The following is a 14,474-nucleotide window of genomic DNA, read 5'->3' on the forward strand; positions in this document are numbered from 1 at the left end:
ATTCATATATGTACATAGCAAAGTTATGTCAAATTTATTTCACTGTCTTTCCTATTCCTACCACTCCTTCCCTTCATTCCCCTTTATCTAATCCACTGAACTTTTATTTTCCACCCCCTTTGTTGTTTGTTAGCATTCACATATCAGAACATTTGACTCTTGGATTTTGGGGATTGGCTCATTAATTTCCAGAATTTACAAAGAACTCAAAATGTTCCAACAGTCTTTGAGCAGGTCTTGAAATTATGAACATTCCCCCTACAAAAAGAAAATGAACATAAATGGTATTTGCACTCAATATCACAGGCTTGACAACAAGCAATTACAAATGTTTAAGAATACATGCCCTGAGTCACTTTTTACAAAGGTTAGAAATACATGCTCAAATTTACTGATTACTAGTGCTTTTGTTCTCCTTACTCCTTGACACTCAGAAGTTTTCAAGGAGCCTGATGGATTAGATATTCAATGTTTATCATATTAGAAATTAAATCAGACCTTTTAAGAATAAGAATAGATAAGCATATATTCTTTTAGCCAGGGTTGTCAGAAGAATAATGTGATCTCCTTATTTAGCTTCTGGAAGATCCATTGAGTATCTTTTTATAGACCCATTAATAGTTCTACACATGAAATGTCAAGTTTGCTTTTCTAAAGAATAATATGCACATGGATAATGGCCAATTTATATATATGTTTTTATATATGTGCACACATGTATATAATCAGTCCCACATAAGGGGTTTGTCTATATTCATGTAACATAGGTATCAGCTAATTTTATTTTTACTAATCTTCATCTTCATCTTCCTCAGTTTCTTTATTTTCTTAAGCTGCAAATACAGTTGCTTCTTGTGCAGCCCTGAAAGCCTGCTCCTCTTCCACACCAGGGTTATCCATTTCTGTAATTTCCGGTCCTCTAGGGTATTCTTGATAGACTGGTGGTGGAACTGGGGGTGTGTAATTGTCCACACTATACTTATGACCCCACCCTATGTAGAAATTCTCAAACTTTCTTTAAGTAAACAAATATATAAATAAGTCTGTATATTCTGTTCAGTAAGCAAACGACCCTTCTATAGCAGTGAAGTGCTATATTTGTATCATGGTCCCATAATTTTTAAAAACAATACATTTTAAATGCTAGAAGTAAAATATCCCTCAGTAATTCTACCACAGAAATTGTTTTGGACCAACGGCTTAAGCTGGTTAAGGAAACCATGGGGCCAGATCCTGTCAAAATGTACACTATACCCAGACCTCAAGTGAATTATTTAATTTATTCAGAAAAACACTTAATACCTGATTTAATTATTTAAAACACTTTTATTTAAATTATTTAAAAACACTTAATACCTTGCATAAAGTTAAAGAAGGTCAAAACATTTCTAACCCAGCAAGCTCATGGCTTGTGCAAGGATTCAGCCTTGTCATTAAAAACTCATGTGTCACATTTTAGGCTTCACCATAGGCAATTGCAAAAGCTTCACCTGGTTGCCCTCACTGGACAACTGCCCTTCCCACAGCAGACAGGGGCTCAACCAGTGTGTTGTCTTATCTAAGGGAGTTGTGGCCTAGGACTCTGGCCCCTCTGGCTGGTCTTGCTCTTCACATGTTCACATTCCTAGCCCAGGTTGCTTGTTTCTAGGATTTGAGCTGAGTCCTGAAGGCCTCCTTTTCCATCCCCTCCTAGTTCCCCCACCCCGTCTTCCATCCATATTGCAGAAGCCTTTTCTTCAGAGACTCCCTTGTCAATGAGATGATGCCAGAACCCCACATCTGTGGCACCTTCCTATCTGACTCTCCACTGGTGGCCATCACATTGGAGAAAATGGAACAGGGAGAAGACAAAACCGGCTCTTCCTCATGCTAGCACAGTAATGATGAAAGGCTTAGTCAGCTCTGATGTTGGCTTGCTGCCACAAGGGCTACTCTGACTCCTGGCAGCTCAGTGCTCTCCTGCTCTGTTGAGCTTTAAACACTAGGTTATTAGGAAAGAAGTGGAAGTGTGAGACAAATGGAGGTGTACGTGTTGGCGAGGGATTAAAGGATTTTTAGTATCCTCTATATCTTACTTTCCTTGAGTGACAGCCTACATAAAACATATTTAAAATTATCTTTTACTGAGATGTTCAACAAAAATGATCTGAGTCTTAAACTAATTTAAACACTGCTTACAATTATCTCCATTAATCTAAGTGCATGTATAAATAAATTACCTCAGTGATCATAGATGAAAAACCAAATTTTAATTCAATTAATTAGATAACTAAGATAAAAGGGCAAAAGCCTGAATTGTTCTAATATCTTTTACTATTTAATAGAGTTGCTATTTGAATAAATCTTAGGCCACACGTACCTGATACATCAAAGATGAGTTAAAGCAATAGTAGCTTAATATGCTAGTGAGAACATAATTTCCAGAATTATTAAACAGTCACAACAATGAGTTTGTAAAGTGTTCAGATACTTACTTGCCATTGGAAAAGGCATATGCTCCAGGCCAGAGGTTGGATCAGAGGACTGCGATAGCATACTGTGGGATGAGATTTGTGGACAGCTGTGTTGTCCAAGCAGGCATATTCTGAATCTCTGGAACCCAATGAGAGATTTGAAAATCTAACTCTTGAACAGACAAGAAGATACTATATAACCAAAGTCATTTTTATAAATCTTATACACATAGATATAGGCACACTTGATAGAGAAGGAAAAGTTAAGACAGCAGCTTAACATAAAGTCAGGAGAGAATTTATGAATGTTTTGGAATAATAAAATTTCAAATATATGTACATATATGCACACACATATTCACTTTTGAAACATAGGCTTTATTAATGGAGAGGAGGATTCTGTGGTAGAGGGAATACTATTCATAACCAAATGAAAGGTCAAATTGTTACTGTGGAAGAGACTAAAGGTTGCAAACACAAGCAAAGCAGATGAGAAAAACAGGAACATGGCACAAGAGTGATTGTAAAGATAGCAACACCAGTGTTCAAGTTTGCAGAAAGCAAGACAAAAATGAAGCACAAGACCCTGTGATCATTTCTAGCAAGAGCTACGGCCCACTGTGTTTCCTCTTTGCATCATTCTTTGAGTTTCTGTCAGAGCACATTGGCATGGACAACAACATTCTTCTCTCCTGCCATTCTGGAACACATGAAGGGGAAGGGGAGGAAACTGTGGCTCCAGTTCACTTTTAGAGGTTTGAACTCTTACATTTTTGCCACAGAATGCTCATATTGTGCAGTTTATGTGATTCTGGGTTGACAGTCATATAAGTTACCTAAATCTTCAGGGATTGGTGTCAGAAGATGGAGGCCCACTTCCTGTTCTATGTAGTCAGGATCTTCGCCTTTTTCTTCTTTTTCCTCATCTTATTCCTCTTCTTCTTCCTCATCTTTTTGCACAGGATTGAACCAATTACAGTGACCCTAGAAATGAATTTTGCATTATTTAATAGTCTCAAGAGGACCTTAACATTTCAGGATATTTGTTCCTATTAAAGCAATTATCAGAATGAGTTTTCATTGTGTGGGACATCAGTTGATTATCCATTCATTCATTCTATAGTTATTTATGAAAGGCTATTTCCATTTAGGGCATTTCAAGAATAAAATGTATTATTTATTTCAGTAATTTGTCCACTTCTTGAAGTTGCAGAACTTGAAGGTTCATGTATGCTTTAAAACTGTCAGTGAAAAGGTAATAATGTTTTTTGTTGGTTTGTAACATGTGATTTATATAAATGAAGTAAAGCTAATATGGTATGATTGTTAAACAACAAAATTTTAAGTGAGGTAATAAGGTAGGTAGGCAGGTATAATTTCTCAACTTATCTAGAGCTAGATCTCTAAGTGTATCTCTTATCTAGTTAAAGTATAATGAAGATTTTTCTACCCACAAACAAGGAAGTATAGCAGAGTAATTAAGAAGGGGGACTCTGGGTCTATTCTGCACTGCTTCATATCTATCTGACTGTTATGCATTAGCTATATTACTTTGTCCTGTTCCTAAACCCTCTGCTTCAATATCCTCATCTATAAAATAAAGATAATAATATTCAATCTTTCATAGAGTTTTTGTGAAGATTAAATTGCATATGTATATAAGATTATATATAGCCCCTTAATTTAGTATTATGTATATTATATATATTTATATATATATTTTGCTTTTGGAGTGGGTACTAGGGATTGAATACAGAGTCATTCAACCACTGAGCCACAACTCCAGCCCTATTTTGTATTTTATTTAGAGACAGGGTCTCACTGAGTTGCTTAGCCCCTTGCTGTTGCTGAGGCTGGCTTTGAACTCATGATCCTGCTGCCTCAGCCTCCCAAGATGCTGGGATGCTGGAATCACAGGTGTGTTCCACTGCAACTTGACAGATATATTTCTCTTAGTAGCATCTGGCACTATAGGTTCTATGTAATACTGTCCTATATCACTGTTTGCTTCCCCCCCCCATTTTTGTTATATTCCTATAGTGTTCTTGGAATAAAGATTTAGGTTTTTTGGAGATAGAGTAAAAGAACTGTTTTTAAAATGAATGCACACAGGTATATTGAGACTGTACATCACCTGGCAAATACCCCTACCTGTGGAAGAATTTGCTGTACATGATGAACCCAATTTGAGAGAGATTCCACTAGATCCATCACTTGAATGCCTTCAATATCAGGGTTTTCCTCAAAGCTCTCTCTCCCACCTTCCACTTCTTCCTCCTCCTCTCCTTCCTCTTCACCAAACTGGAAGAGTCCTAGAGGGCTGACGTGAGTTCCTGCTGAAATTCTGGCAATTTGTGCTCGCAAGTAATTGCCCCTCATTTCCTGGGAAAGGGGGGTAGCTTATGGGAGCATCTAATCTCCCAGTGAAAAATTTCTTGATTTTTCTTGCAATCACAATTTGTGCAGGCATAACTGATGGTAACTTCACCCAAGGTCTTCCTGGTTCATTGCAAACAAAATAGACATATTTTTTGGTACCTGTTCTATTTTCTTCTTTGGGTATAGTTGGTGGGGGCTTGTAAAGGCCTTTGGTAATTCATCTTCCTCCTCTTCATCAGCTTCAATTGCTCCATTGTCCCTTTCTTCAGCTATGTCTTCCTCCTCCACCTCCTCTTCATCTTCCCCCTCACGAAATTCCACTTCAGCTACAATATAATTTTTTTCTATACTCAGCATCTTGCCCCAGAAATGGCATCTTTGGATTGGGTGGGTTTCAGTAAGTTGTTTGAGGGCAAGAAAGATGCGGTAAGTCTCATCAGTGCCCAGACCAACTCCAGCTTGTTCAAAATAAAAAGCTGACTCCATTACATTTGGAAGAGAGCTTTCTGCCTGGGAAACAAATGCTGTGGTTAAAATTTTATCCATAAGGGAATGTTCACTTCTCTTTCCTCTTTATACATCTTGATATTAGTGCTACTTTATGTCTCCACCACTTCTTCAACATTTCTTCAAATACTTAACTCAAACTATGATAATTCTGAATTTAAATTCTTTTCTCCTTACTTGTAAGTGTAACCTCTTACATTCATTGTGTCTTATACTCACTAATATATTACAGTGGCCCTGTTTTGTGTGTGCTTTTAGGCAGAAAAAATTAATAACTACTATCAATGATAAAAATTCAACACCCTTGTTTTATAAAGCATATTTAAGCAACTCTTACTACCCTAAAATAAGATATATATAATTTATGTGCCCATGTGTTTAGAAAGAACATAGTTATATATATACATATATGCTTATATTGCCATAAAAATACTTGTTAAATGCATGGTTTTACATATGTGTGTGTTAAATAAAAATCAATACATTAACCTATTTAGGGTAACAATCAGGATAAATAAAAAGAAAACATCATAAGTGCTCAGACATTGCCTATACTTAAAGACATAATATAGTCAGATGCTTGCCCCTACTTATGACACATATTTTTGGACTTAAATAATGAAGATAACATAAATAAATGATTCTATTATAGAAATATGGAAAAATGAACAAGCAGAATATCAAGTATACTATAGTAAAACATTTATGAAAATTTAGGAAAGTTAGAAAGAGCATTTTCTGAGATCAATATAACTTGTAAGACAAAATGTTGACTCATAAGATAGAGAAATGGAGAGCACTTGCTGTTCTTACAAATGATCTACTTTCCTTTGTATTATTACTCTGTCAAAATATAATTTCTTCTTAGCCTATTGCCATGGTTCCCATTGTCTTTATTGAGCCCTACATTTATTATTCTCAAAATCTCCTTTTAGTCATTTTGTGTCACTCATTGCCTTTTGTTTGCAGGAGATCTCCCATCTAACTCAATTGATATGTGGCTGTTTGAAATGTGAATAATGTTTTAGTCAGCTTCTCGTTGCTGTGATCAAAATACTGGACAAGAACAGATTAGAGGAGGACAAGTTTATTTGGGCTTATGGTTTCATAGGGAGTTTATGTTTGGTTGACTCCAAAGCTCTGGGCTCCAGGTGAGGCTGAAAGGTGTGACAGGAAAGCTGCTCAGGACATGACAGCCAGGAAACAGAGAGAGAACTCCTCTTGCCAGGGACAAAACATAACCCCAAAGACACGGTCCCAGTGATCTACTTCCTGTCATACTCAACCTGCATACAGTTACCACCCTGTACAGTAGTTCTTTCAAATTATTAATACATCCAGCAGATTAATCCACTGATTAGGCTACAGCTATATAATCTAATCATATAACCTCTGAACATTCTGCATTGTCTCATATATGAGCTTTTGCAAGACACTGCATATCCAAACCATAACAAATAATCTTTCCTGACTTTACTATTGTCCCTTTTTCCCTCAGAATTTTATTTCTTTTGGTCTTCACTTTGGTAATCTTCTACTTATCCTTCATGTTACAAATGAAATATCACCTGCGCTACAAGTCTTGCCTAATTTCCAGCACCAGAGTAAGTTTTTCCATTCCGTCTGACCCTGTAGCTTGCTGTCCAAACAATATAATAATAACTGCTATAATACATTTCTAGTATATGCCAAACTTTATACCTTTTGACTATCTCTACTGCTGAGTGATTATCCCCGACACTTAGAAGTTTAGTTATTTGCCCGAAGTCACACAACTACAAAGTGAATGATATAGCATTGCTACATAGATGGAACTCCAAAGCCCGAGTTTTTCCATCATATTAAACTATCTACTACACTCATCCAGTTTTTGTTGTCTCCTTCACTAAACTTTAAGCAACTCAAAATCAGAAGTCTTTTTCACATGTATATCTCTGGACCTGGACGGCAATAGACAGTCACAGAGTTGGTAAGTGAATCAGTGAATGAACAAATCAAAGTTGAGAACTAAGAACAGGAATCATGGTGTGGTCCCAAACAGAAATAAAACCATGAGCACTGTAACATTTATGTGGGACAGAGTTGCTCAGATTTCATTGCTTCAGAGACTTTCCTCCCAGAGTCTTTCCACTCTGAGATGGAGCTTTTCATCTGCACCTGATGATTTAACTCTTCCGGGTTCTAAAACTAATCCTACCTCAGGGTCTCAGGCTTATTTGTGTTTCTCCCCAACCCCTATAATGAGATTATCCATCTCATTAAAATTTTAAAGGACCACTGTCATATATGTAGCCTTTTATTTTCTGAAATGTCATTACCTGGTGCATCACTCTATCTGAAATTGATTATTATTCAACAAATATTTAATAAGAAACAGCAACTTGGAGAACGAAAAATGGGAGGAAACTATTTTATACTTTGCTTTCCAGAAACGTATCCCACAAACATTTAGCAAAATGTGAGGATTGAAAAGCACTAAAACATGATATGAATCTGTAAAAAATGACTCAGTTAGGAAAAACATGGTGAGAAGTGGGGTTGATTGAAGAAAGCTTGAAGAGATTTAAGAAAAAATAATGTGTGAATACTATAAAATAGATATTCAGTAAAAAAAAAAAAAAAAACTTGAAACCATACCGCACTCAATCCAAATAAGTATCAAAATTTATAATAGTAGGAAGGATAGTAGAATGAATCAGACATTGTTACCCTGTATATATTTATATATATATATATATATATATATATATATATATATATATATTATGTATGTATGTATGTATCCAGAGGGATTCTACATCATGTACAACCAGAAGAATGAGAAATATACTCCATATGTGAATGATGTATCAAAGTGCATTCTACTGTCATGTATAACTAATTAGAACAAGTTTTTTAAAAATTATAATAGTGACTCACTATTTCATCTTCTAATTCCTGATCAGCTCCTTCTAAATTTCCCTGGAGAAAAAGACTCTTCTGCATCTCAGCTATTTCATACATTGGAACATTGGAAGCAGCTCATTCTCATTTTGGAGTGTATCTAATTTTTTTACTAAAATGAGACATTTTCACATCTTGGCTAATATTTTCAATGATGTCAACAGCATTTTCGGGACGCTCATCTAATATCTTGGTCAGCACATTAGAAAGATGATCGTATCTGCCCAAAGAGAGAAGATTCCAAATTACACACATTCACACATTCTCTCTCTCTCTCACACACACACACTCACACACACACACACGCACACACACACACACACACACACCAAGAGCATTTAAACAAGCATTTGATGCAGTCTCAGTAGCATTTTAGGAAATTTCAACAACTTAAAGTCTTCAAAGATTTTTCAGTGATGATAATTTATACCATGAAAGAACCTATCCTACAACTTTCTTAGAAAATGCTTCTGATACAATTTGGATGCTTAAACATTGTAACAAGATACATATTCTATATCAGGTACATTTTTTACATTTCATTTCTGAAACTGAAATCTCTTGGTTATATACTTTGAAGTGATAAACATTTTTCACTGATTTACCTTAAATTATTTTCCATGCCCCCTTCCTCTGCCCTCACCAAATCCAATTTTTAAATCCTAATGATCTACCTTGTTTTTAAAGCCAATTATCTACTTCAGTGTTTTCAGACCTACAAGAAATGCATTTCGTATTGCAATCTCCATTCAGACACAACTAAAAGACAACTGTCACCAAGTATTACCCCTTAATTCAAAAGTGACATATCTAATATCTTGTTGTATCAAAAACCCTGCTTTTTATTTCACAACCAAATTAATGAAGCTATCCCTACCCTCTCAGGAATTCTTTGCATTTTATTCATAACTGTTAGGGTATGATTTTACAATAGCAGATTTGCAGTGCGGCTTTATTTTTAAGAAGACAAAAACTGATCAAAAATGCTTTCATATTGGAAAGAAAATTTCCTGTTCAATGTGGAAAGGTGCATAAATTGCCTCTCTGCTGGATGTATCTCAAATTTTGTTTCTAATTACTTGACCTTTTGTCCAGTGAGATGAATCTAATAGAAATCACTTTCATACTTGGTTAAGTCCCAGCTGAGAGCCTTTGTTTGTCCCCAGTACATCATTCCTCTTAAAAAATAATATAAAATCCCTTTCATGCTCAAGGACACACCACTTTAAGACATTTCCCCAAACAATACTGAGCCCTTTCTGAGAACACTGACATGCTGCTATGAAATATTGTACATTATATATTTCCTATCTAGAAACTGCATTAGGTTTTTCCATGGCCAAGATTGGAGTTTTATTTTTTATTTATTTCCTCTCTTGCTAGAAAGAAACACAATAAATTGAGAAGTGTATAGTTCCTATTAATTGACATATTTTTTGAGTTTTCTTTGTTAATGTATTTATCTTAGACCTTAAGAATGTCACAAGAAAACATGTAGACGCTATGCACAACCAATGTGAAAGGCCATTCACAAATATTATGTTTGGAGAATATGTTATTCTGTGCCCAAATGTTGCTGTTCTTGTAAGTGAACAAGATTGTTTTGACTAGGAGTTTCTTTAAAACTTCATCAAGCTTGCCTAATTTCCATTTAGTCTTGAAACTCATGGAGAACTCTCTAGACTAAAAAAATAGTTGTTACCGGGCAATAGCAGGTTTTAACTAGAGTGTTTGATTTGCTCCAGTAGGGGCTAGGGAAATCAGAATCCAAGTCGAAATTTTCATTTTATTTTTCAATATAATGTTTTAAGTTTTAATATAATGTCCATAAGTGTTTTATTCATATTTCCCCAGTCAGGTATTACAAAAAAATTTTAAGTACATATCTGATGTACTTTTATTAGATTTTTTTTTTTTTTTTTGGACCAGGGATTGAACCCAAAGGTGCTTAACCACCAAGCCATATGCCTGAACCCAGGGGCACTAATTACTGAGCCTTTTTCATGTTTTATTTTGAAACAGGGTCTTCCTAAGTTGGGGAGGCTAGCTTTGAACTTGTAGTCCTCCTGACTCAGCCTCCCAAGTCACTGGTATTACAAGTGAGCACCACCAGGCCCAACATTTATTAAATCTAAATATATAATAAATATATATTTTTGAACTGAGAATTAAACTAGGGGAGTATTTACCACTGAGCTACATCCTCAGTCTTTTTATTTATTTTTTTGAGACAGAGTCTCACTAAATTGTTTAGGGTATTGCTAAATTGCTGAAGCTGCCTTCATATTTGTGATCCTCCTGCCTCAGCTTCCTGAGTTGCTGAGATTACAGGCATGTGTCAGCATTTTTTCAATTAAGCAGTATTAATAATTTGTTTTGATAGAATGATTGAAAAAGAGGAAATAATTTTTCCTCTTGGCTTTTTATTCAATAGCAAAAAAATTTATTAGATTCTGTATTTAATAACAGATTTTCATTGCTACAAAACAGTTTTTATGATTGCCAAATTGGATCTGCATATGAAAGGTATGGATTAAATGCATCTTTAATAAGTATTTTTTTTTTTTTGTACCAGGGAATGAACTCAGGGGCATTTAACCACTGACCCACATCTCTAGTGCCCTATTTTGTATTTTATCTAGAGACAAGGCTCACTAAGTTGCTTAGCCCTCACTTTTGCTGAAGCTAGCTTTCAACTCACGATCCTCCTGTCTCAGCCTCCTAAGTAGCTGGGATAACAGGCGTGTGCCACTGCGCCCAGTACTAAGCAGTTTTTAACTGCAGGCTCTAAAGAGGATAATGGTGAATACTTTGGAAAGTATTCAATTAACTCAGAAACAGCATTTGAAAATAAAATAAATTTAAATATTAAGTAATATCAGCTAGAAAATAATTCATTAAGAGAATTTTCTTACTTTACTTTTTGTATTCAATTTTAAATGTTTAGTAAATGTGTCACAAGTATTTTTATGAAGCTCTTTTGTGATTGTAAAACATTTATCGACTCATGCTTGTAATTTAACCTGGCAGATTATGACAAATTTATCCTAGGTATTCAAGTATAATCTTCTACTAAATTGCAAAATTACATTCTCTATAAGTAAGTTGTATCTAAAATGATAGATTATAAATAATATTTTAAATTGTTCAATCTCAAGTTTAGTGGAAGATTTGTCACAGCAAATACTTTTTTTCATTAGACCTTAAAATCATATTTTACATTTTCTAAAGCTTAGTAACAGCTGCAAATATTTGTCATATTGTATGTTCAGTAAGCACTCAGAATTTACAGGCAAAACCGAAGGCAACTCAACAGATTATGATGAGAACTGAAATTGATTCAGAGGGCGTGGACTGTAGTCCTGAGCTTCCATTCATTCACACATCCTCATTCAATCATCAGTTGACAGCATTGTGCTAGGCACTAAGTACACTGTGGTGTACAAGACTCACATGATCCCTTCACTCTTAGGGTTTCCATTCCAGTAGAAGAGGAAGACATTAAGATGTAAGCCCATGAGGCTGGGGTTGTGGCTCAGTGGTAGAGCACTAGCACGTGAGAGGTACTGTGTTCGATTCTCAGCACCACATTAAAAAAAAAACTAACTAAATAAAATAAAGTCACTGTGTCCATCTACAACTAAAAAATATTTTAAAAAATATAAGCCTATAAATGTGTATGAAATTATAATGGGTATTAAGTCCGATGAAGGAAAAGAATAGATTATTATAACAAAGTTTTATGGAAGCTAAATTCTGAAGGGTCAGAGTCTGCCAGAAGACTAAGAAAAGGAAACTTGTGTGCAGAGAGAACAACATGAAACTCACCAGGCTGTGTGACTGGAGCACAGTGATAGAGAAGTAGATATGAGAGATGTGAGCCAGTGGAAACGAGAAAATTCTGTTCTCTCACAGTTATTTCCACCACTTAAAAGCAGATAAGTTCATTTGATGTTTTCTAAACTCCTTTCTAGGCATAAAATTCAGTTATTATTCTGTAACCCTCTACAGAGATCCTCTACAGAGCTTTGCTGTCATGAATTCTGAAATTCAAACTACAGTGGGATTCCTGAACTTATTTGACCATCACATTTTAAGAGAAAAGTGGATAAATAGCATGTGCCCTAAAGGCCTCCTATGGTGACCAATTTTCCTAGATGGCCCAGGATTGAGCAGTTTCTTAGGATGAAGAATTTTCAGTGTTCAAATCAGGACAGTCCCAGGAAAACTGTGTTGGGAAGGAACTCAGAGCCAAGTCATGCAAGCACTGGAATGCTTAGATTGCAGACATGTTCTCTCTGTATCTCTGCAGACACTTATTTATTACAATAATCCTGGAAAGATGCTTAGACTTCACTATATTGCTTTTTTGTTTGTTTGTTTCTGACAAAGCCCATGACCAACAATCCTACATTTTATTTCTGTGTTCCTAGGTTCTTCAAAGAAATTTGAAGAATCCTGACAGGTGACATGTTCTGAGTCCTGTGATACAAAGCTATGTCACTAACTCCCTTTTAGTATAAAATCTTCTCAAGTATATTTCCATTCACTCACAGAAACACACTCTCACACAGAGATACTCACACCCCCTTTTGCTTTGACAAACTTTTATCTTTCTTCTTGGAAACTTACAGATTGAGGCCCAACTTGCTAATGGTCCTCAGTAGGTAAGCCTTAGCATTCTGAATGGCAATCTCAAGCATGCTGGGGGCCACTTCTGAGGCCCCAGGCTCCAGCTGCAGAAGATCACAATTACTGTTTGAATTTTCCTCCTGAAAAATGTCAAATCTCAGCTCTTTTTGTTTAGAGGTATCATAGCTTGGGTCCTTTGGCCCATACAGGTCAGATTTGGACTGCTGAGACTGTGGAAAGGTGTTTTCCTCCAATTGTCTTGTGCGATGAAAAGTTGATTCTCTCTTGTCAGATGGTTGTTCCAAAGGATCAGAAAGAGGTGTCCCAGCATTAGGAATTATACTAGTGGTCCTGTCTGACTGCAGTGGGGTTCCAAGATCCTGCTCCCCCAGAGTCAAGGGAGGAGTGGAAGAGGGCTGCTGAGGAGGGGAATGGGGAGGTAATGCCCCTGGTTCTGTGAGGTCTCCCAGAACCATGCTGGCTCTGGACCGGGGGCTCCGAGGAGGGCTTTTGCTGGGCTGGGGTCCAGTTTCTGGTACCTGCTCTGCCTCCAAAGGCTCGGATGACTGAGGGTCAGGGTCTTGGGCAGAAGCTGCTGTCTTTTCTTCCCATGGCCCCTCTACTTCCTTCAATTTGTGGTTTTCTTTTTCTTGCTTCAGGGAAGTCGAGTCTTCCATGGAAGGAGACAAGAGAAAAAAAGGTTTGGATGAAATGGGTGTGAAGATTTGGAAGAAGGCAATGCAAGGCTGGTGTTTGCTGAGGTCTCTTATGTGATCTCTGGGTCATAGCTGCTCTGTAAGTTGCAGCTTCCTGTCTCCATAGCAACCCAGGGCAGGGTTCCTTAAGAAAAACAATACAAGTCAGTTGCCAGGATTCTAGGGAGGAGCCCAAGAAACATGAAAATCCTAGGTTTGTGATTTGATGGAGTCCCTGCCCCTCTATCTAGCTCAGCCAATCCGACCTGGACTCTGTTTGGAAACCAGAGAACTCCAGCTTCTGTGTCTCCATTGTTTAATGAAAGGATTGAAGGTGCCCTGCAGGAAGGAGGGTTTTAAGGTCTGATAGTTTGATAGCTGTGAGGAGTTAACAGGCTTTAGCGGAGGGACCTTGCATTTAGTCTGTGCATAGGGAACAGAAGAAAGGTAGGAATGGAACGGAAGGAAAGGTAGGAAATTAGGGGGGCACAGAAGGAGGGAGGAAGGAAAGGAAAGGTAGGAGGGTCTTTGGGAATCCTGTAGGTGCAAGTGACAATGAGACCCTGTGGTGTAGACAGAGGGATTCCAAGATGTAAACTGCATGGATGTCTAGTCTGAGACTCACATTTATAACGCATAGAAGATGACACATTGTGCCAACCAAGCAACTCTGGAGACTTTTGGAGAACAAACAAAGAAGGCTTGAGTTTTGCTCTTTTGTTTTATTAGGAATCTGCCTGTGAGTTCACAGAATGTTATCTTCAAGGAGAAGGCAGTGCAGAAAATCACCCTATATAATACAGTTCATGGATTACCTATTGCCTAATAATTTAAATTAAAATTAACCCTAAAATCTGTCAACATA

The 14,474-nt window shown here is 36.6% G+C and overlaps 1 pseudogene across 1 annotated transcript; it reads right to left on the bottom strand.

The window, feature by feature from the left end:
• Positions 1–789: 789 nt before the first annotated feature.
• Positions 790–13,697, bottom strand: LOC144366075 (radial spoke head protein 4 homolog A-like; annotated as a pseudogene). Its single transcript, XR_013424925.1, has 6 exons — positions 12,915–13,697; positions 8,259–8,502; positions 4,605–5,342; positions 3,290–3,437; positions 2,475–2,592; positions 790–1,015 (listed from the first exon to the last, which is right to left on the bottom strand). The product of XR_013424925.1 is annotated as a radial spoke head protein 4 homolog A-like (transcript).
• Between the last annotated feature and the right edge of the window lie 777 nt (positions 13,698–14,474).

This window comes from Ictidomys tridecemlineatus, chromosome 8 (genome assembly GCF_052094955.1).
Source record: "Ictidomys tridecemlineatus isolate mIctTri1 chromosome 8, mIctTri1.hap1, whole genome shotgun sequence".
NCBI classification, from domain to species: domain Eukaryota; kingdom Metazoa; phylum Chordata; class Mammalia; order Rodentia; family Sciuridae; genus Ictidomys; species Ictidomys tridecemlineatus.